The following is a 22,840-nucleotide window of genomic DNA, read 5'->3' on the forward strand; positions in this document are numbered from 1 at the left end:
CATGAGAGACACAGAGAGAGGCAGAGACACAGGCAGAGGGAGAAGCAGGCTCCCTGCGGGGAGCCTGATGCAGGACTTGATCCCGGGACCCCGGGATCACGCGCCCTGAGCACGATGGCAGACACTCTGCCACTGAGCCACCCAGGCATCCCTAAAATAAAATTTAAAAGCACTCATTTATAAATGATAAACCCATAACATGTCAACACAAACGTAGGTCGTGAAAGAGAAGCATGGCTTTATATTTTTGAAAATCTCCTTAGTTTAATAAAGGACAGCTGGTCCCATCAACTGCTTTGGAAGAAGTTTACAAAGGAATTCTGGGTGCAGGCAGGTGCTAGTTGGAAGAGGAAAACCTCTCAGACCATCTCGAAGGATCTCGGGAACCCCCAGGTGTCTTTGGACCACACTTTGAGAACCGCTGGTCTGGTAGTTGGCCAACTACATGCACACACGTTATCTCATTTGATTTCCTGACCACCATGTGAAGAAGTCAGAAGACTTCTTTGTAAAGATGAAGAAACAGGCTTCGAGATGCTAAGTGATGCCCAGATGAGAATGGCAGAGTCTGATTCCAAAAGCAAGTTTATGGCTCCTGGTCCAGAGCTGCTTACATTTGCCTGCTCCGTGCTTCCTGACTCACCAGTGTGTCCAGAGCTGAGACCTACCCGATCGTGTGCATCCCACCTTCCCCATTTCTAAACCTGAGCCTGGAACATGCCCTTGGGTTCAGGCGATCACCCCTGGAACCAGAGATGCTGCTGAGGCAATATACCCAGACCCTTCCAGCAGGCCCCTTTTCTTGCAGGCCAGCTTCTAAGGCTTGTTTAATAACAGATCCAGTCACCACATGCAGTCACCTACTTCTGAGAGACGAGCGTGGGGCTCATCTCTCAGTGCTCTTTGACATCCTTATTAGCATGCTGGCTCATTCTCTACACGCTTAACAGATTCTACTAAGGCCACAGCAGCAAGCTTTCATGCTGGTTGCTTCAGAGAGCCTACCCATGGGTTTAAGTCCTCTAGGTTTCTGCCCCTTCAGAACACACAGAGATGGGAGAAGTAAAGGTGTCAAATGCCAACTTAGAAAGGTCTGCTTAGAGATGCCTTAGTCTCTACCCCTTGGGTTGTGCTTAAGCTTCAGGTGGATGTGCCTGCCTCTGGTGGCTTTTCCTTCTGTTTTTAGAGCATTAGCACCATTGCTGGTAGACAGGGACCATTCCTGGTCCCTGACAGAGCGAAGAAATAGATGTGTGAATAGCAACCCATGCATGTATTATTATAAATACATATTTTTTAAGGTAAGCTCTGAGCCCAAAGTGGGTCTTGAACTCATGGCTCTGAGATCGAGAGTCACATGCTCTATAGACTGAGCCATCCAGATACCCCTAAATATTTCTATATGTAACCATTGTATCTATATTAGGCTAAACATGAGTTCATACTACCTCCAGTTCTAATCTATTACCACATGGATCATTCTAGCTTCCTCCCCTTTGCTTATTGATCAGTTTTTACTACTGGAATTAGAAACTTGGTGCTACTCCCCCTCCCAAATCCCTTCCCCCAACCAAAAAGGAAAGAAAAGAAACCTGGCTCCCACCATCCAATTTCATCATACACATATAGCAGTATTTGGATTGTTAGATCATACTCCATGGGAAAAAAACTGTCAAAAGTACAGTACTTATGTGCAGTTCCACTCATTTCCTTAGTTACTTAGGTTGGTGGAATTTCGTCCTGTCCCCTTCAGTGAGATTGTTTCATACATCTGTGATACAGGTAGATTCCCTTGTCACAGTCTGCATTCTTTCCTGGGGTCTCTTACCTCCCATGTGAATTTTTAAATTGCATATATTAAGGTTCACTTGTTTTGCTATAAAATTCTATGGATTTTTACAAATGCATAGTATCATGTATCTACCATAACGGTACTATACAGAATTGTTTTATTTCTCTAAAAATGCCTCTGTGCTTCATCTATTCATCCATCCTTCTTCCTCCGAATTCCTGGCAAGCACTGATCATGTTCCCGCCTCTAAAGTTTTGCCTTTTCCAGAATGTTGTATAATTGGAGTCATGTAGTATATAGTCTCTTTAGATGGTGTTCCTTCACTTGCAATGTGCCTTAAGGTTCCTTTGTGTCTTTTTCATGGCTTCATAACTCCTTTTATTGCTGAATATTCCATTGTAGAGATGTTTCATAGTTAATCTGTTTATTTCTTCACTGACTGAAGAACATTTTAGTTGCTTCTATAAAGTTTCAATAAAGCTGCTCTAAACATTCTCTCTTTTTTTTTTTAAAATTTTGTTTATTTATTCATGAGAGACAGAGACATAGGCAGAGGGAGAAGCAGGCTTCCCACAGGGAGCCTGCTGCAGGACTCGATCCTAGGATTCCGGGATCACAACCTGAGCCAAAGGCAGACACTCACCCACTGAGCCACCCAGGTTCCCCTGTGCTAAACATTCTTGTGCAGGTGTTCTATGTGCATAAGTTTTCAGATTAATTGAAATTAATTTTTTTTTCTGGGAAGGTTTTTTAATCCCCACAGATTTAATCAGGGCACTCCGTCTGGGTCCCTAGCAGTCTTCTTCAGGCTGGGAGCCCCAGGAGGTTTGCTCCCTCCCTGGGTCCCTGGCCTGGCCCTGCAGGCACACAGTCACCGAGAAGTGCTTGGGGGAAGTGAGCTGTTTAGGCATAGTGCTGCCGAATGGAAGGTGGGCATCTGCCCCATTAATGCTTGCGGGCTGGTGGCTTCCACAGCACTCCTGATCCCCTGAAGGCTTTGCATACCTAGGAGTATGATTGTGTGTAAAAGTATAAATTTAGCTTTGTGAGAAACACCCAAATTATGTTCCAAAGTGCCTGTGCCATTTTGCATGCTGCCCATCATCAATGAAAGTTCTTGTTGTTGTGCCAGCATTTAGTATTGGCAGTTAAAATTTTTCTTTTGTTTAGTCATTCTAATAGGTGTGTACTGGTATCTGTTGTTCTCTCTCTTTTTTTTTAAGATTTTATTTATTTATTAGAGAGAGTAAGTAAGAAGGCCTGAGCAGGGGGAGGATCAGACTCCCTGCTGAGCAGGGAGCCTGATGTAGGGCTGGATCCCAGGACCCTGGGATCATGACCTGAGCTGAAGGCTGACGCCTAACTGACTGAGCCACCCAGGTGCCCTCTGTTGTTGTTTTACCATTAATTTGTTTAACTTGAAGTTCTTTGGTGTCAAATGATGTTGAGCATCTTGTCAGATATTTATTTGCTGTCTGTGTATCTTCTTTGGTGAGCTGGCTATTAAGATCTTCTGCCTATTTCTTGGATTGTTTTCTTATTGTTAAGTTTTAAGAATTTTTTGCATATTTTAAATACAAGACTTTTATAAGATATATGTTTTGCAAATATTTTCTCCCAGTCTGTGACTAGTCTTTTCATTCTCTAAATAGTATCTTTCACAGTTTTTTATTATTTATTTTAGAAGTTTTTTATTTTAATGAAATCATGCTTATTGATTGCTTTCCGCCTTTTTTTTTTCTTTTAAAAAGAAATTTAGGGGATCCCTGGGTGACTCAGCAGTTTAGAGCCTGCCTTCCACCCTGGGCATGATCCTGGAGTCCCGGGATCAGGTCCCACATCGGGCTCCTTGCCTGGAGCCTGCTTCTCCCTCTGCCTGTGTCTCTGCCTCTCTCTCTCTTTCATGAATAAATGAATAACATCTTAAAAAAAAAAAGTGTACTAATTTAGGGGCACCTGGGTGGTTCAGTGGTTGGGCATCTGCCTTTGGCTCAGGGCATGATCCTGGGGTCCTGGGATCAGGTCCCACATTGGGCTCCCTGCAGGGAGCCTGCTTCTCTCTCTGCTTATGTCTTTGCCTTTCTCTGTCTCTCATGAATAAATAAATAACATCTTTTAAAAAAAAAGGATTTATTAATTTATTTGAGAGAGGACAGGGGGAGAGGGAAAGAATCCTCAAGCAGACTCCCTGCTGAGCACAGAGCCTGAAGCTGGGACCCTGAGATCACAGGACCCTGAGATCAATACCTGAGCTGAATGCTTAATGGGCTGAGCCCCTGCTTTTGTTGTTATATTTAAGAACTCATTGCCAAATCCAGAGTCACATAGATTTTCTCCTGTATTGCCTTCTAAAAGTTTCACAGTATTATGTTTTACACTTGGGTCTATAATCCATTTTAAGTTGTTTTTGCTTTTTGTCATGAATGGATATTGGATTTTGTCAAGTTCTTTTTCTGCATCAATTAATATAATCATATGATTTTCCTTGTTTAGCCTATTGATGTGGCGATTACATTAATTGATTTTTGAATGTCAAACCAGCTTTGTATACCTGGAATAAATCCTACTTGATCATGGTGTATAATTCTCTTTATTACATTGTTGGATTTGATTTGCTTATATTTTCTTGAGGATTTTCCATCTATGTTCATGAGAGATACTGGTATTGGTCTGTAGTTTTCCTTTTATGTGGTGTGTCTATTGAATATTGACTTCTGTATATCTCATGTCCTTTTTGTTCCTCTGTTCCTTTCTTACTGCTTTTTTGTGCATTAAATGAATATTTTGTAATGTTTTACTATTTAAAATTTCTTTAATGATTTTTAACAATTTTTTAAACTTTTAAATTGTATTTTTATTTTTCAGATTTTATTTATTTATTTATTTGACAGAGAGAGGGAGAAAGCACAAGCAGAGGGAGAAAGTAGGCAGAGGGAGATAGAGAAGCAGGCTCTCCATGGAGCAGGGTGCCTCATGCAGGGCTCAGTCCCAGGATCCTGACATCATGACCTGACCTGAAGGCAGACTCTTAAGCAACTGAGCCACGCAGGCACCCCATTTAATTGTATTTGTATTTTTAAAGGGCTTTTTATTAGTGATTACTCTAGGGCTTATCATATACATTTTTTTTAAAGAATTGTGGTAAAACAAAATATATGTAACATAAACTTTGTCATTTTAACCATTCTAAGTGTACAATTTAGTGGCATTATCACATTCACACTGTTGTGCAGCCCTTGCCACTATCTATTTCCAAATTTTGTTCATCACTCCAAACAGAAACTCTGAACCCATTGAGTAATAACTCCTTCCCCCAGTACCTGGTAATCCCTAATCTACTTTCTGTCTCTCTGAATTTGCTGATTCTAGATATTTCATGTAAGTGGAATCATACAATTTTTGTTCTTTTGTTTCTGGCTTATTTCACTTTGCATATTTTCAAGAATCATTCATTTTGTAGCATGTATCAGAACTTCATTCCTTTTTGTGATTCAACAATATTCCATTGTATGTATATTACTATATACATCTTAATTTATCAGAATCTACTTTTTTAAAATTTTTAAATTTAATTTAATTTAATTTTTTTAAGATTTTATTTATTCATGAGACACACACATAACACAGAGAGGCAGAGACACAGGCAGAAGGAAAAGCAGGCTCTATGCAGGGAGTCTGACATGAGACTCGATCCTGGGTCTCCAGGATCAGGCCCTGGGCTAAAGGTGGTGCTAAACCGTTGAGCCACCCGGGCTGCCCCTCAGAATCTACTTTTGATTTATACTAACTTAATTCCAGAAGATAGAGAAATGCTCCTTCTATATAATTCTATTTCCTTTCTTTTTTTTTTTTCCTCTTTTTTTAAAAAAAATTTATTTATTAGAGAGAGAGCATACAAGCAGTGGGAGTGGCAGAGGGAAAGGGAGAAGAAGCAGATTTCCCACTGAGCAGGGGACCTGGTATGGAACTCAATCTCAGGACCCCAGGATCATGACCTGAGCTGAAGTCAGATGCTTAACTGACTGAGCCACCCAGGTGCCCTCTTCTTTTATTAATTTTTTTCCTTTTTTTTTTTTTAACAAAAAGGTTTATTTATTTATTTGAGAGAGAGAGAGAACACATACATGAGGGTGCTTGTATGCCAGGAGAGAGGGAAGTGGGGAGGAGGGAGAGAGAGAATTTCAAGCAGACTCCAGGCTGAATGGTATTATAGTTATACATATTGTATTTATATGTTACAAACCCAGTATGCACTGTTATAGTTCTACCTATATAATTTTATGTCATTTATTTATTTTTAAAATAGGCAGTCATTTTGTGCTCTCTGTCAAATAAATAAAATCTTAAAAAAATAGAAATTTAGAGAAGGAGATGCAAATACACACACGCTTTATAGTATTTGTTATTGTTACCTTCTTATTTACTATTTCTGGTCCTTTTCATTTGTTCCTAATTATTTGAGTCACCATCTGGTGCCATTTTTTTTTCAGCCTAATACATCTTTGCTTTCACTCATCTTTGTCTAGTTATCAGTAAATATCTTACGTTTCTATATGTTATAGACCTAACAACACAATTATATAATGCTCTTCTGTATAGTTGCTTTTAAATTAGATAAGAAAAGAGGAGAAATATAGATTTATATTTAATTACCTTGCCACAGTTCTGTGTGTGTGTGTGTGTGTGTGAGTAAGAGTTTGAATTACTGTCTGGGATCACTTAGTTTCAGTCTGAAGAATTTCCTTTAGTATTTCTTCTAAGGTGGGTCTGCTGGCAATAGCTCTGCACATGTGTGTGGCCTTTTAGAATCCCAGGAATATGTCAGAGCTTTTCAAAACTTCTTATGGACATTTCGTTTTCCAGCGTTTCCTTTTTTAAACAAATTATATGTTTTAGGTATACAGCTTTATAACTTGACATCTGCATACACACATAGCAATCACCACCATAGGTCTAGTTACTGTCCATCACCATTTTGCCAACTCCTCCACCCCCTTAACCCTTAACCATTAGTCTGTTCTCTGTATCTATGAGATTATTTTTGTTTCATTCATTCATTTCTGTTGTTTTTTAGATTCCACATAGGAGTAAGATTTTATGATATTTGTCTCTATTCATCTAACTAATTTGCTTGACATAATACCCATGTTCATCCATGTTTTTGCAGATGGCAAGATTACATTCTCTTTCATGGCTGAGTTTGACTTCATTATATAAATATAACATTCATCTATTGATGGACATTTTGTTTTTAAAGGTTTTATTTATTTATTCATGAGAGACACAGATATAGGCAGAGGGAGAAGCAGGCTCCATGCCAGAAACCCGATGTGGGACTCAATCCCAGGACTCCAGGATCATGCTCTGAGCTGAAGGTAGAAGCTCAACTGCTGAGCCACCAGGTTGACCCTACTGATGGACATTTTATTTCTATATCTTGACTATTGTAAACTATGCTGCAGTGAACATAACAAGAAACAGGAGTGCATATATCTTTTTAACTAAAGTTTTCTTATTCTTTGGATAAATACCCAGAAGAAGAATAGCTGAGTCATATGGTAGTTCTATTAATTTTTCGAGGAAACTCTATACTGTTTTCCAGTGGCTGTACCAATTTATAATCCCACCAACAGTGCGTGAGGGTTCCCTTTTCTCTACATTCTAACACTTGTTATTTTTTGTCTTTTTGATAATAGCTATTTTTACAGGTATTAGGTGATATCTCATTTTGGTTTTGAGTTGCATTTCCCTAGTAGCTAGTGATGTAGAACATCTTTTCATGTGCCTGTTGGCCATCTGGATGTATTTTTTGGAGAAATGTCTATTTAGATCCTTTCCCCATTTCTTAATTAGGTTGTTTGTTGTTGTTGAGTTGGATGAATTCCTTTTATATATTTTGGATATTAACCTCCTATCGGATATATGTTTTACAGATATTTTCTCCCATTCAGTAGGTTGCCTTTTCATTTTCCTGATGATTTCTTTTGCTGTGCTGAAACTTTTTGCTTTGATGTAGTTCCATTTATTTATTTTTGCTTTTGTTTTTCCTGCCTTTGAAGTCCAGTCCATAAAGAGGTTGCTGAGACGGATGTCAAGGACTTTACCACCTATGTTTTCTTCTAAGAATTTTATGGTTTATGGTCTTATATTCAAGTTTTTAATCCATTTTGAGTTAATTTTTGTGTATGGTGTAATACAGTGGTCTAGTTTTATTCTTCTGCATGTGGCTATCCAGTTACCTCAACACTATTTATTCAAGAGACCATTCCTTCTCCATTATATATTCTTGGGCCCAGCTTTTCCTTTTAAGCTTTTTAGTTTCCCTGTTGTTTGCTCTATTATCTGCTATCTCAGGTGGCGGTGATATTAAATAATTGCTTCTGATTTGACAAATGCTCTCAGGGAAAATGCTATGCCCAGGATTCAGGCTCTGAACTGGGTGAGCCTTGGAAGTGGGATTTTCTAGGGGACAACTGGATAGGTGAGATAGTTGTCAGTTCTCTGTAAATGGTGCTTTAAAAGAGCTCTAACCCTGCCCTGCTTCCTCCAGTGGCTGCCAGGCTGCTGGTTTAAGACCACGATTGTGGCTTTTGGTTTTCAGGCTACCTCTGAGCTAGGGAGGAGTGGGTAAGTTAAAAAGAAGAAAAAATAAAAAAAGCCCACAACACCCACAAAGTTAGTTGTTCTTACTGAGATTCTTCCGTATTTTTTGAAGAAATGCTCCCAGGTTGCTGCAAGCCTCTGATTAATTTCTAGAGTTCTAAAAATGTTGATTTTGACAATTTTTGCCAATATTTTCTTTGCTTTTATGGAGGATTGGGTTTTTGAATGTCCTTTCTCTGCAATTTTGTTGAAGTCACCCCTGCTTAGAATTTTGATCAAGAATGGATTTATTTTTTCTCTTTTTTTAAAGATTTTATTTATTCATGAGAGACACACAGAGAAAGAGAGAGAGAGGCAGAGACACAGGCAGAGGGAGAAGCAGGCTCCATGCAGGGAGCCTGAGGTGGGACTCAATCCCGGGCCCCAGGGTCACGCCCTGAGCTGAAGGCGGCGCTAAACCACTGAGCCATCGGGCTGCCCTCAAGAATGGATTTGAATGTATAAAATGTTTTTTCGGTATCTATTGTGGTGATCATGTGGCTTTTCTTCTTTAGTGTGTTAATATGATGTTAATTAGATTGATTTTTTTTAAGATTTGTTTATTTATTTATTCATAGAGACACAGAGAGAGAGAGGGAGAGAGAGAGAGAGAGAAAGAGGCAGAGACACAGGCAGAGGGAGAAGCAGGCTCCATGCAGGAAGCCTGACCTGAGACTCGATCCCAGGTCTCCAGGATCATGCCCTGGGCTGCAGGTGGCGCTAAACCGCTGTGCCACCGGGGCTGCCCTAGATTGATTTTTAAAGTTAAGCTAACTTTGCATTCCTGGAATAAACTCTACTTGATCATGATGTATGATTTTTTTTTTAAAGATTTTATTTATTTATTTGAGAGAGAGAGAGAGCAGGTGAGCAAGGGCAAGGGCAGAGGGATAGGGAAAAACAGACTCCATGCTGAGTGAGGAGCCTAAAAAAGCGGGGCTCCATCCCAGGACACTGAGATCATGACTTGAGCCAAAGTCAAATGCTTTATTAACTGAGCCACCCAGGCACCCCATGATGTATTATTCTTATATATTGTTGAATTGAATCTGCTAACAGTTTGCTAAAGTTATTTGCATTTGGGGGTGCCTGGGTGGCTCAGTCAGTTAAGCATCTGCCTTCAGCTCATGTCATGATCCATCCCATGGTCCTGGGATCAAGCCCCATATAGGGCTCCCTGCTCAGTAGGGAGTCTGCTACTCCCTTTCCCTCTGCCTGCCACTCTGGCTGCTTGTGCTCGCACTCTCTCTGTCAAATAAAGAAACAAACAAATAAATAAAATCTTTAAAGTTTTTTGCATCTGTGCTCATAAAGAACATTAGCCTATAGTTTTTTGGTACTATTTTGGTCTGGGTTTGGTATCGGGATAATAATGGCCACATAGAATTCATTGGAGAGGAATACCCAGGTGGCTCAGTTGGTTAAGCATCTGCCTTCGTTTCAGATCTTGATCTCAGGGTTCTGGGGGCCCACATTAGGCTTCCTGCTCAGCAGGGAGTCTGCTTTTCCCTCTCCTCCCTGTTGCTGCTCTCTCTCGCTATCTCTTTCTCTCTCAAATACATAAATACAATCTTAAAAAAAATTCATTGGAGAGTGTTCTATTTTCTGGAATGGTTAGTGTAAATTCGCAGTATTTTTTTTACTTAAATGTTTGTACCTGGGATCCCTGGGTGGCGCAGCAGTTTGGCGCCTGCCTTTGGCCCAGGGCGCGATCCTGGAGACCCAGGATCGAATCCCACATCGGGCTCCCGGTGCATGGAGCCTGCTTCTCCCTCTGCCTATGTCTCTGCCCCTCTCTCTCTCTGTGACTATCATAAATGAATAAAAAAAAATTAAAAAAAATCACTCTGCTAAAGAAAAAAGAAAAAAGAAAAAATGTTTGTACCTGGAGTTTTCTTTGTAAAAAAATTTTAAACTACAAATTTAGTTTAATAGATATAAGGTAACTGAGGTTATCCACGTTCTTCTTGGTTATTTGTGTCTTTCAAGGAATTTGTCCCCTTAATCTAAGTTGTCAAATTCAGGGACATGAGTTCATGTTTTGTTTTGTTTTTTAAAGAGTTGTTCATGTTAATGCCTTATCCTTTTCCTTACAGCTTTATAAGGTATAATTTGTGTATCAAAAATTCATCTTTTGGGCAGCCCCGGTGGCTTAGCAGTTTAGCGCCACTTTCAGCCCAGGGTGTGATCCTGGAGATCTGGGATCGAGTCCCATGTCAGGCTTCCTGCGTGGAGCCTGTTTCTCCCTCTGCCTGTGTCTCTGCCTCTCTCTCTCTGTGTCTCTCATGAATAAATAAATAAAATTTATTTTAAAAATAATAACTTAAAAAAATTCATCTTTTGTAAATTTGGAATAATCTTTAGTGAATTCATAGACTTGTGCATCCATCACTACAGTCCAGTGTTAGATCCCCCCAAATTGCCATCTTCCAAATTCCCTCAAGCCCATTTTCAATTAACCCTCACTCCCACTGCCGGCCCTGTCACCTTTTAATGGGCATAATGTACCATCAGTAGTCACGTGCCCCTCTCCCTATTTTTTTTCTCTCTTGTTTTCATTTGGTCTGGCTACAGTTTTGTCAGTTTTATTTATCCTCTTAAAGAACCATCTTTCAGAGATCCCTGGGTGGCTCAGCCATTTAGCACCTGCCTTTGGCCCAGGGTGTGATCCTGGAGACCTGGGATCAAGTCCCGCATCGGGCTCCCTGCATGGAGCCTGCTTCTTCCTCTGCCTGTCTCTCTCTCTGTGTCTCTCTGTGTGTGTGTATGTCTCATGAATAAATAAAATCTTAAAAAAAATCTTTCAGTTTTATTTGTTTTTTCCTGTTTTTCTGTTTTCTGTTACATTGATTTATATTCCTATCTTTATTATTTCCTATGTTAAGCTTACTTTGGGTTTAATTTGCCCATTTCTTCTCGCTTCTTAAGGTGGAAATTTAGATCTATTTTTTTTTTAATTTTTTTTAAATTTTTATTTATTTATGATAGTCACAGAGAGAGAGAGAGAGGCAGAGACACAGGCAGAGGGAGAAGCAGGCTTCATGCACCGGAAGCCCGATGTGGGATTCGATCCCGGGTCTCCAGGATCGCGCCCTGGGCCAAAGGCAGGCGCCAAACCGCTGCGCCACCTAGGGATCCCTTAATATAAGCTTTTAATAATAAATTGCCTCTAGGGTTTATTTTAACTACCTCTAGCAAACTATGAGAGTTTTCTGATCCCTATAATCTCTTTTCACCTCTTATCTTGATCCTCTTTTTTTCTAAAGTAGTTAGTAGTAAAACTCTCAAAGGAACTACCTCTTGCCTTGCAGTATCAGGTTAGAGAGGAGCCTGGTATGGGAAAAAAAATAGGTAAAGGTAGTTTAGAGAGGGACAAAGACAAACTAAGCATCTGAGACTGAGTAAGCAGGAGGGAACAGTATGCAAAGAGGCAGCAGGGTTGTGTAAGTGGCTGAGGGAGCTTGACTGGGGTTACCTGTTAGAGGTCCCAGTAGTCCCTTTAATAGATTTTACCTGAGTTTTGAAGATTTCTAAGGTTGTGGTGACAACCATTGCTGTCCCTCTATACTACTGTGAGGCCATTAAAAGAAGGGAGGGAAGGAATTAAAAGGGAGTATGGAAAGGGAAGAAAAGAGGTATACATGGGGGAGGCCATAGGGCATAGAAGAACAGAAGTGGTGAGAAAAGGGAGAAACGTTTACAGAATGAATGCTAAAAAGCAGGCAAGGATTAAAAAGGACTGAGAAATTTTAAAATGATCATTTTGAAAAGAACTCAGAATAAGAGTGAATATGTATACTTTGCTACTTGAACTGTTATTAATAGGTCAATGTGGAATATTACTTGAAAATATATATTGGCAAAAAAAAAAAAAAGAAAATATATATTGGCATCGTTAGAAATTGACTTGCCCAGGTACATTGTGAGAAGCTAAAAGGGAATGCTATAATCAAAAGTTGTTTTGAGTTGCAAGGCAGAAGGTAATTTTAAGTGGTCCAGGGAGGCAAGGGACCAATGATTTCAGCTTGCCCAGGACTGGCCTGGTTTTAGCACTGAAAGTCTTGCCTTCCAAGAGGCCTCTCTATTTCAGGCAAAGCTGGATAGTTATTCACTGTAGAGATAGAGAAGTGAAAGGCTGAAGGATGAAGTGAAAAATGATCAAAGATGGTAGACCAGAAGTTCAAGATCGGAGCTATAGCCTTTTAGAATGGCCTCCTAAAAGAATGGAATGGGACAGAGTATTCCGAATGTTTTAATGGAGAAAGAAATGCCTCTGTTGGAGGCTGAAGGGAAGAGAAAGAGGGAGGAGACTCTGAGGGTGCAGGAAATACCATGAGAGAGTACACAGATCAGGAGTAGCCTGTGAACAGGGGACATGTCCTCGGGCTGGACAGAGGAGTTGGTGGGAAATGAAGTATCCCAGAGCAAAAACTAGTGGCCAACAGCCAAGCTGGTGATCAAGAACTAAAAGTGGTAGCTGGGCCTGAATTGGAAGATGCACATGTGCGTGGGTGGTACCTCCTGGAGAAGATGTCCTTGCAAGGAGAAATTCCCAGCAAAGTGCTATTTGTTAAAACAAGGCTGTGCCAAGTCTACTAAATAGCATAGCCTTTGCTGTGGATCTCTCCCAGTTGTGTTAGGGCTTCTGCTCCGATTGTACTATTTCTCTGTCATAGAATTTTATGTGAACTAGAACCATCTGTGTACAGGCCAAGAGAAAGGACTTTGGGTAACCCAGATGGTTTCTATGGAAGAGGCCAAGGAGTAGAGGAAAGAGATCTGAAAATGAATTCTTGACTGAATAACCATTACCCTCCACCCCCTTTACCCTTTGGATCCATGGGGGATGCTGAGGACAGTTTCATCACATAGGTTTTTCTTTACTCCCCTCTGAGTAACTGTGGCCACCAAAGTCTGTGCCACCCAAGGAAGTCTCCTGAGTGCCCCTGTTTTTTAGAATGCTTGAGTGGCATATACACTTTATGATTCTAGAAATACTCCATGGTGGTGAGTAGAGGATGGAGTATTTTCTGAAGTTACATTTGAGGCTTAGAAAGTGAACATATATGCTTGGTTGTGGCTGAGCCTGGTGGAGAACATCATCATACATGGTCAGTGAGATAGCATCTACAGAGTGGCTGGCACCACTCAGCATTTGTACTTCACTGAAGTGCTTATTTTCTCCAGTTACAGGTTTATAACAGCCAGGGTCTGATTGATGTAATTTCTAAGAACAGTTTTTGGTCACAGTTTCCCTTAACTGAATGTTGTCATGGCTGCCCTAAAGGAGCTACTGTTTTATGTGTGACTCCCTGTGAGGCAGTCTGTAGAGGCATGTGGCTAAAATTTTAGGAAGGAAGGGAGAAGAAAGCTGGGCTCCTTGGGGAGTGATTATTGGTAGGTTTGATAAATATTCTTAAGATGGAAAAGTTGTTAATTGTAAAAACAATACACTCTCTGCCCCTGAGTGCAACTGGAGCTGTGTTCTGTTGTTAAATTTTGCTTTGTTATTCCTCTATGCATCGTTCATGAGCTTGACAGGTTTAGAATTTTATTAGTTAATTTAAAAAATTGGAAATAATGTTTATGTTTTCATATCAGTCACTTGGGTATGAATTTAAATCCATTCTAATTAAAACAAACTTATTTCATGTTGTTACTTGAGTGTTTTATGACTTATCAATTAACTCACTTGAATGACGTAGATAATAAATGGACTTCAGAATGGAGACTCATTCTTTCCTTACCTTCCTCTCTCCCTTCTTCCTACCCTCCTTTCTCTTTCCCCACCTTCCCTCCCTCCTTTCTTCCCTTCCTTTTCCCACTATAAGCCAGGTATATGGTGGCTTTTTATTTAGCTCCTTTGATTTTATACTTTGGTTAAATTTTAGGATGTTAACCTAATCTGGGAGCATTGATGTTCACTATTGTTCCATGACTCTATCACATATATATTTGTATGATATAATTCCATTTATCCGTTTAAACTATTTCCAAGTTTTCTGTCTTAGGAAATACAGAGAAAATGTCCCTATACTCAGATCTCTGTAGTTACTCATGTACTTGGAAGTAAATTTTTGTATGTGAAATTGCTGGGTCAAGAGTAAGGACATTTCAAGTCTTTTGAGGCTTATTTTCAAATCACCCTCCAGAAAAACGAAGGATACCTGTATTGCAGGATGCCCTTTGGAGGCTCGTCTGCTCATTTTCCTTGGCATTAGCAGGCCCATGCACAGTAAAGGAAGTGTAGACTGTCTTGCTGGTCACACAGCTGGCAGACCCAGGGCTAGAAAGATCCCATCCCCTAGCTGTGAGTCAGGGGTGGCTTTTCTGTCTGTGGTGTTGGCTGTCATACTGACCTTGCTTCTAGGTGTTTCTATAAACAGCTATGAAATTTTACCTCTTCTGCAAGTTCTCTTTTGAACTACACCATATGTAATGTCTTCCTCCTAGGTTTTTGAGATTGACAGAGGCGCTTGATGTCATAATAAAGGATTCAGAGTCAATCTCTGTGAGAAAGTAAAAATTCTGCTTTAATAGGATGCTAGTATGGGTAGGTTTTACATACCTGCTCCCCTTCACTATGGTCAGCCTGAGAAGGTAGAGTGACTATAGTATTCGGTAAGTATTTGCAGGACACTTTTAAAAAGAATATTCAGATGAATAATAGTGAAAGGGAATATAAGGGAAGGGAGAAGAAATGTGTGGGAAATATCAGAAAGGGAGACAGAACATAAAGACTTCTAACTCTGGGAAATGAACTAGGGGTGGTGGAGGTGGAGGAGGGCGGGGGGTGGGGGTGAATGGGTGACTGGCACTGAGGGGGACACTTGACGGGATGAGCACTGGGTGTTATTCTGTATGTTGGTAAATTGAACACCAATAAAAATTAATTTATTAAAAAAAAGAATATTCAGAACATGCAAATATTGGGAATTTTATTTTTAAAAATATTTATTTATTTGAGAAAGAGAGTGAGTGGGAGAGAGCACACAAGCAGGGAGAGGGAGAAGTAGCAGAGGCTGAGGGAGAAGCAGGCTCCCTGTTGAGCAGGCAGCCAAATGTGGACCTCGATCCCAGAATCCTGGGATCATGACCAGAGCTAAAGGCAGATGCTTAACCAACGAAGCCACCCAAGCACCCCCAAATATTGGAAATTTTAGAAAATGCTTTCTACTTTATTGCCCTCTTTCCACCTTTAGTAAAATTAGGGTCATAGTTTAGTGGTAGATTGTGTTCACTGTTTGACAGTTCTACATTGCTAAAAAATTGAATTAAATAAGGGATTCTATGAACCTTTTACAAGTGTATATAGTCATTTAAAAATATCACACATGTATACATTGTACCACTTTACAAGTAGTGCACACTTACTTTAAAGCACACTTGCTTTGTCTTCTTATTTAATCTCGTAGTATTTGTGAGAAAGATGATATGTCCTCCTTGATATACATATCAAGGATGGTGTTTATTTTTTGGCCAAATACAAAAGTTTAAGAAATGAAAAAGAACAACAAAAAAAAATCTGTGCCAAATGTTATTTTCACACAGAGGCACTGGAGGGTGCTCTAGCAATGGGAGATGTAAATTGTCTCCTTACAATCCTTACTTGTGATAAAATAGGGGAGGTGGTTTTTGGTCACTTAAAAAATTTTTTTTTTAAATTAGGTAATCTCTATGCCTAACGTGGGCTCGAACTCATAACCCTGGGATCAAGAATCACATGCTTTACTGACTGAGCCAGCCAGGTTCTTTCTGTCACTTTTTAAGACAAATGAAAGACACATATATGGCAGAGGAAATATTTCTATACTGATCTTTTCCCTTGGAAAGTTTATAAAACTTAAGAAGTAAGTCTGTGCCTTAGGGTTCCTTATTATTCCTACCTCTATTGGCTCCATCCAACCATACTGCCTCCTTGGCAAGGCTCTGTCTCTATCCTAAGACTTTGCTCCTTTAAATCTTTCCTCAAATGTCACCCATGGGAGAGGTCTTCCCCCACAGCCCTATACAACATAGCAACTACCCCCCACCAAGACTCCACACTTCTTCTCACCCTACCTGTTGTTTTTTCCATTGTTTTCATTTCCACCTGACAATGTTTCTCTGTTTGTCTATCTTCACTCCATCACTTCCCACCTCCCAAATATTCATGAGAGCAGGCACTTGTTCTGTTTATCCCATTGCTATATAGTCCAGTCCTAAAACAGCGCCTAACATATAGTCCCCAATATAAATTTGCTGAATAAAAAAAGAACAGATTTAGGGAGTGCCTGGGTGGCTCAGTTGGTTAAGTGTCTGACTCATGATCTCAGCTCAGGTCTCGACCTCAGGGTCATGAGTTCAAGCCCTGTGTTGGGCTCCAAGCTGGGTATGGAGCCAAAAAAAAAATCAGGTTTCAGAAATGAAGTATTTAGGATAGTGCTTCTGGAGATTAGTGCCTTTTTTTTTTTTAAGCGTTTTTTCCAAACCACTTTTAAATATACAGATTGGTTCATTTCTCTTCTCTGCTTAGCATCCTTAGAGCTCCTTCCCTTGGCCTCCCAGGGCGTGTCTGGTCTCTTTCTTTCTACCCCTGGTAGCTCACCTGCTTCTACCCTTCTCACATGTTCTGCTCATGCCAGCATCATTGGCTTTCACTTGCTTTTTCCAGCAAGGAAGGCAGACCATGGGCTTTGAGGGTTAGAGGGGTTCAGACACTTGCCCGAGATCACACAGACCTGAGCAGTAGCCCTGGCCCTGCCACTTATTAGCCAACTCCCTTTAGTTTTGTCATTTGTAAAAGCAGCTTGTGGTACTTACCATAGAGAGCGGTAAAAATTAAATGAGATACAATGAATGCATGGTGCCTGGCTCATAAGAATGTTAATAAACAGTGGATGCGAAAAGAAAGTAAGATAAATATGTAAAAGCCACCTCCTTGGGGAGGGGGACAACCATGTAAAGCATGTCCTCTCTCACAACCCCATTTTCCTCCCTCAGAGCATCCTATTCCTCATTACACTTGCAGTGTAGTGTGCTGTGAATGGGTACATTTCCCTCATGTTTGGTTTCACCCACTAAACTGGAAATTCGATGTGTACTCTTTATGCCTGTGTCCAGCATAGTGCCTGACACATAGTAGGTACTTACTAAATATTCTTGAATGAAAAAAATCCTCATAGGGTCACAGTAAACAGAATTCATTACTCATTATTCACTTGACATGAGAGGATGGAAAGGCAAACTTTTTATGTGTGAGTGTGGGTGTATGTATGTTTTCCTAGATTATAGATTTGTCTAAACATTCCTGCTAATTTAAGATGTCAAATCTGAAGGTTCTTTCTTGGCTTGAGTTTTTGAACACAGTCCAGGGCTGTTTTCAGATTTCTTAGTATTCTCCTTTTTGTGAAAGTTTTTGAAAGCATAAAGGGGCGTCTTCCGCACATGCTTGTCTACATTATTTGTTTATGTAAATGAATTGTGGGTTGAGGGGATATTTCAATGACAGAACATGGCTTTACCTTGGCATTGAGGTATCACTGGGAGATCCCAGCCTGTCTGAGTCCATGTGGTATAAATCTCCTGCCAGCTAGTGTTTCTCTCCCAGGTACATTCTGTTTATTTCAGAATTTCTCACCTGGGGAACACACTACTTTCTTTTGATTCCAGATCAACTCAGCAACTAGATGTGTTAAAAAAAAAAAAAATCTTTCAGTTCAGTGTAGGAATCTTAGCAGGATCCAAAACAATATTTGCTCTTATTCTGAAATTTTTTCTGGTTTTGTTTTTCCCTCTCCCTACACCATTTCCCACCCTCACCCCAGATACCCTGGTTGATATACTAGGGTGAGGTATACTAGAAGGCTTGAACTTCTGGCTTTGGCTGTAAACGTATGTGGCCAACACTGGATTACTGACTGCAGTTGGAGAAGAGCCTCCCTACTCGTGACTTCTCTGTTGGGAATTTGTTGAATGAGCCTACAGGCTGATAGGGGCAGAGTTCTGTTGTTGATCTGAGGCCTGGTGGGCTGTATGCTCCTTGAGGAAAAGGCAGCATGTTTCCTCATTTCTGTCTCTCTGCAGTTCCTGTGTGGATCTGCACCCCAAGCAAGTTTCTGAAACCAGCTGGATGGCTCCATACGTTCTGTTGTGTGTGGGAACCGCTAAGCATTAGCAACTAGCCAGTGACCAGCAGTGACGAGCAGTTTTTAGGCACCACACACATTTAATGTGCTAAATGAGGACCCCAGGCATCGGCTGAAGAAATGACTTTTAAAGATAGAAACAGGACTGTTGACACAGGTGCATATTACTAATTGGTGTACTGTTTTTGAGGCATAGTAAAAATGTTAGTATTTCCAGAATTATTGTTAATGAGGGATAAAAAACTTATCTTTATCTTCATGACCATATGGCTTACTGCTTGATTTGGTTTTCTTTCTGTGGTGTTTTTTGTTTTTTTTTAATTTGGCTTTTATTTTAGTAAGGACAAAACCATTTTCTTGCAAGAATTATTTTATTCTGCAGGTAAATGGGAAAAGTATTTAGTTTTAGAACATTTCTTTACAAGAAATTCTAGAATATATTGATGGTGTTCTTTTTAAGTAAGAGGTACTTATATTTCTTTTTATTATTCAGACATTCATTTATACATTCTCCTGAAAAGGATGAGAATTATGCCTCTACTAAGTTCTAGGAGGCTCCTAAAAATGAGGAAGGGAAGAAAATTTCCCATAGGTTTTTTCCATGCCATGCACCTGGAAGTGCTTTGTTTGGCACATCTTTTGTAAGATATATGTGTCATCTGAGATGCCTGGGTCAGGGAATGAGACCCTAAGAGGACAATTCTCTTATTATATTTTATTCCTTGAATAGCCAGCATAGTGCTGTGGACCGTGGTGTGTACTTAGTAAATCTTGAGTAAACTGAATGTGTCATGGGAAATGGTAAAGCAGAGGCAGGAGTGACTTTCAGAGGGCATGGGAACTATTCCCAGGCAAGTTAACCTCTGAGCAGATTTGAAAGGATGGCAGGAGAGGGAAGGGCATTCCTGGCTGAGGGAACTGCATGTGCAAAGATACAGCAGGGGAGTTAGGAGGGGGTTGTTGTGGAGTGGGGGGTGCCTAGTGGCAGAAGAGCTGGGCCTAAAGCTGAGCAGGAGGTTTGGGGCCAGGTAGCAAAGGGCCTCCAAAGCCAGCCCAAGATTTCAGATTTACATCTTGTTGTTAACAGGGAGGCAGTGGAGATGGTTATTGTCTTTCAGCCTCCATCAAGTTAGTTCTTTGCTCTGTGCTATGGTCTAGGTTGTAGTCCTAGTCATGCCAACCTCTTGTCTTTCTCTTTTCTTTTAATTACATTCAAAATGTGCTGGGAAATCTAGTTATCTAGTTGGAATAGAGAAAAAAATGATGAAATTATAGCCTATGGTCAGGTTAGTTCATCCTTTCCTCCTAATGCACATACTATATTTAAACGCTTCTAGTTATTTGGAGCCTTCAGGTGACTTCATTTCTCTGAATACTATACACTTAGTTTCCTACATCTGCTGTTAATTTCTTAAGCGACCTTAATGAGAAACTTCAAACAATTTAAATGTCAATTACCAAAAAAGCGAGGTTTTCAAATTCCAGTAATCTGTCCATATTGGTCAGTGGAACATAATCCTAGGTGGATGTAATTCAAGACAGATGACATTCCAGAGCTTCCCTGACAAAGAGCTTATAGATATTTGGGACTAATAGGCAGGCCCTGGTGTTGCTATAGTTCTGGCTTATCTGGCACAGGCTCTGTGCCCAATGCTTTCAGTTTGCTGCATTCGTTCTGGCTCTGTGTTTTGGCTGGTGCTTTTGAATCTGGGAAGACCCAAAAGCTACTATGTACACAAAAATATGTTGAGAATATAGTAAATGTAATAATTCCAATTTTTAATCCTACACTTTTGAGAGGGAAAAAGTATTCATGATGTACTTTATCATAGAGTTATTCTTTTTCTTAGTAGGTTTATTCTTTTTTTTTTTTTTTTTAAGATTTTTAAGTAATCTTTGCACCCAGCATGGGGCTTTCAAATTCACAACCCCAAGATTAAGAGGTACATGCTGCCCCGACTGAGGCAGCCAGGTGCCCCTTAATAGATTTATTCTTTTTTTTTAATTTTTTTTAAATTTTTATTTATTTTATGATAGTCACACAGAGAGAGAGAAAGAGACAGAGACATAGGCAGAGGGAGAAGCAGGCTCCATGCACCGGGAGCCCGACGTGGGACTCAATCCGGGGTCTCCAGAATCGCGCCCTGGGCCAAAGGCAGGCGCCAAACCGCTGCGCCACCCAGGGATCCCAATAGATTTATTCTTAACACATGGGTTAATCTTAAATTTCTGACTGAGAAATCCGTTTCTTGCCACTCCCACTTTTTCTCCCCGAGTTCCTTCCTTTGCCTTTATTTTTGATTGAGATAAAACACAGGAAAAAAGAGTTGAATATGGTGATGAGTATTATTTTAACAGGAAGTAAAACCGGAAGCATGCAGAATAAATTACGCTTACATTTTCTCTGCAGGTCACTTAGTGGGTGTTATGTGCTACAGAGTAAACAATTTTTGGCAGCTAGTTTAGTTTTCACCACTTCTAAGCCTCTGACAAATGATCTTAGATGATCTTTGGTCTTAAAAAGGAAAACTTTTTATGGGTAAGCTTTAAGTTCAGTTTTGTTGTTTTTTGAAGGCTTTTTTAATGCAAGCCATTTATGTGAACTTTTGTTTTATTTGAATTTGAAATTCTAAAGTTTTTAAAGTAGAGTCTGCCATATTGAACTGTTTTTCACATGGTTTACATTTAAAATTTAACTTACCTTTTCTAGTTTTAAAAGATACTGAGAAAATAAAGTTCCCTCATTAAACAGTCACTATAAACTACTTTTGAAAACTGGAATATTATGTTTAGTTTGTATGGCTTTAGGTTGTTTTTCTCCCCCCAGGAGAAATAACGTAAATATTTTTAGACCTACTGTCTACCCATTTATCTATTTAGCTTGCCTTAAGTCTCTCTTTAAAAAAAAAAAAAAGATTTTTATTTGTTTATTGGAGAGAGAGAGAGCATGAGCAGAGGGAGGGCAGAGGGAGAGGAGAGGAGAGGAGAGGAGAGGAGAGGAGAGGAGAGGAGAGGAGAGGAGAGGAGAGGAGAGGAGAGGAGAGGAGAGGATCTCTCGTCTGCCCTGAACACAGAGCCAGATGCAGGGCTCAATTCCACAACCCCAACAGAAACCAAGAGTTGATTGCACAACCAATTGAGCCATCCAGGCACCCCTGCCATAAGTCGCTTTTCAAGGTAAGAAAATAGTCATACAAATATATAGCTGAACATGTGAATTTCAGTACTTTCTGATAATCAGCTCTGTTTTAAAGGCTTCTAGAGTTGTTTCAAAAGCAGGTCATTGGTGCTGTTATTTGGTATTTTGTATATTGTTAAAACTTCACGCAAATGTAGAGGTGTACCGAATTGTGCACTTTATTTTTTTTTGAATTGTGCACTTTATAGAATCTTGTATGCCAACATGATCACTTTTCCAAGTATCAATAATCATTGTATTGTGAGATACATGTTATCATGTATACAAAACTTATGTCTGACTTGTCTGATTAGAATGTGAAATTTAAGTTTTCAGTAGTTACTTCTCAACATTCTAATCGACTAATACCCACTAGATGTATATTTAAGTCCAAATGTAAAATCAGTGGGTTGCTTAATCAGCTTTACAGGTGTAAGTTAGGATGCAGATTCATATCCCTTCTCTCTCCAGAGAGGTGACTTGGTGACTTACTCCTCTTTCAGTAATGTAGTAGAGCCTATTTGGCTTAATCAGCATGGGAGTTGGAGCAGCCATTTGAAATATTGAGTGGAAAAGTTCTTTGTACTTGGAAAAGTCAGGAGGCCAGGAGTGAGAGACATATCCACATCCTTTCCCTGGTGGCCCCTCACCTGTGAATTCACACCAGGGTGGTAATAAAATTGTAGGAGCTCATTTTATGTGAAACCATTAGCAGCCTGAGAATTTGGAGCTAGCTGCCTCTCATACTTTAAGACACTAGAAGGTGTCATTTATAAGCATGGAGGGGCCTGAAAGAAGGCAGAAAAGGCTTGTAAACTGTAGCTTTAGGCTCTGGACAGTAATCAGTTTGTAATATAGTTTAGTCTTAGGCTGTCAGAACCACAAATGCGCCTTTTAGTGTTGCAGGCAAATCCCATGAAATATTTGCCTATAAAAGGTAGAGACAATGGCTAGTTATTTCCTATTTTGTTGTGATATGTTATTTTCTTTTTGTGCCTTCACAGATGAGGGTGGAGGGGAAGGGGGCCATGCTGCAAGTGGAACAAGTGAAACTGTGAATATTTTTGTTGGTTTTTAGGTTGCCTATGATGATGGTATAAC

The 22,840-nt window shown here is 40.0% G+C and overlaps 1 protein-coding gene across 6 annotated transcripts in view; it reads left to right on the forward strand.

Moving 5' to 3' along the window:
- The window catches only part of CLYBL (citramalyl-CoA lyase), a 286,980-nt gene that overhangs the window by 624 nt on the left and 263,516 nt on the right, over positions 1 to 22,840 (forward strand). The window lies entirely within an intron of this gene.

This window comes from Nyctereutes procyonoides, unplaced genomic scaffold (assembly GCF_905146905.1).
Source record: "Nyctereutes procyonoides isolate TBG_1078 unplaced genomic scaffold, NYPRO_anot_genome, whole genome shotgun sequence".
Classification (NCBI taxonomy): Eukaryota; Metazoa; Chordata; class Mammalia; order Carnivora; family Canidae; genus Nyctereutes; species Nyctereutes procyonoides.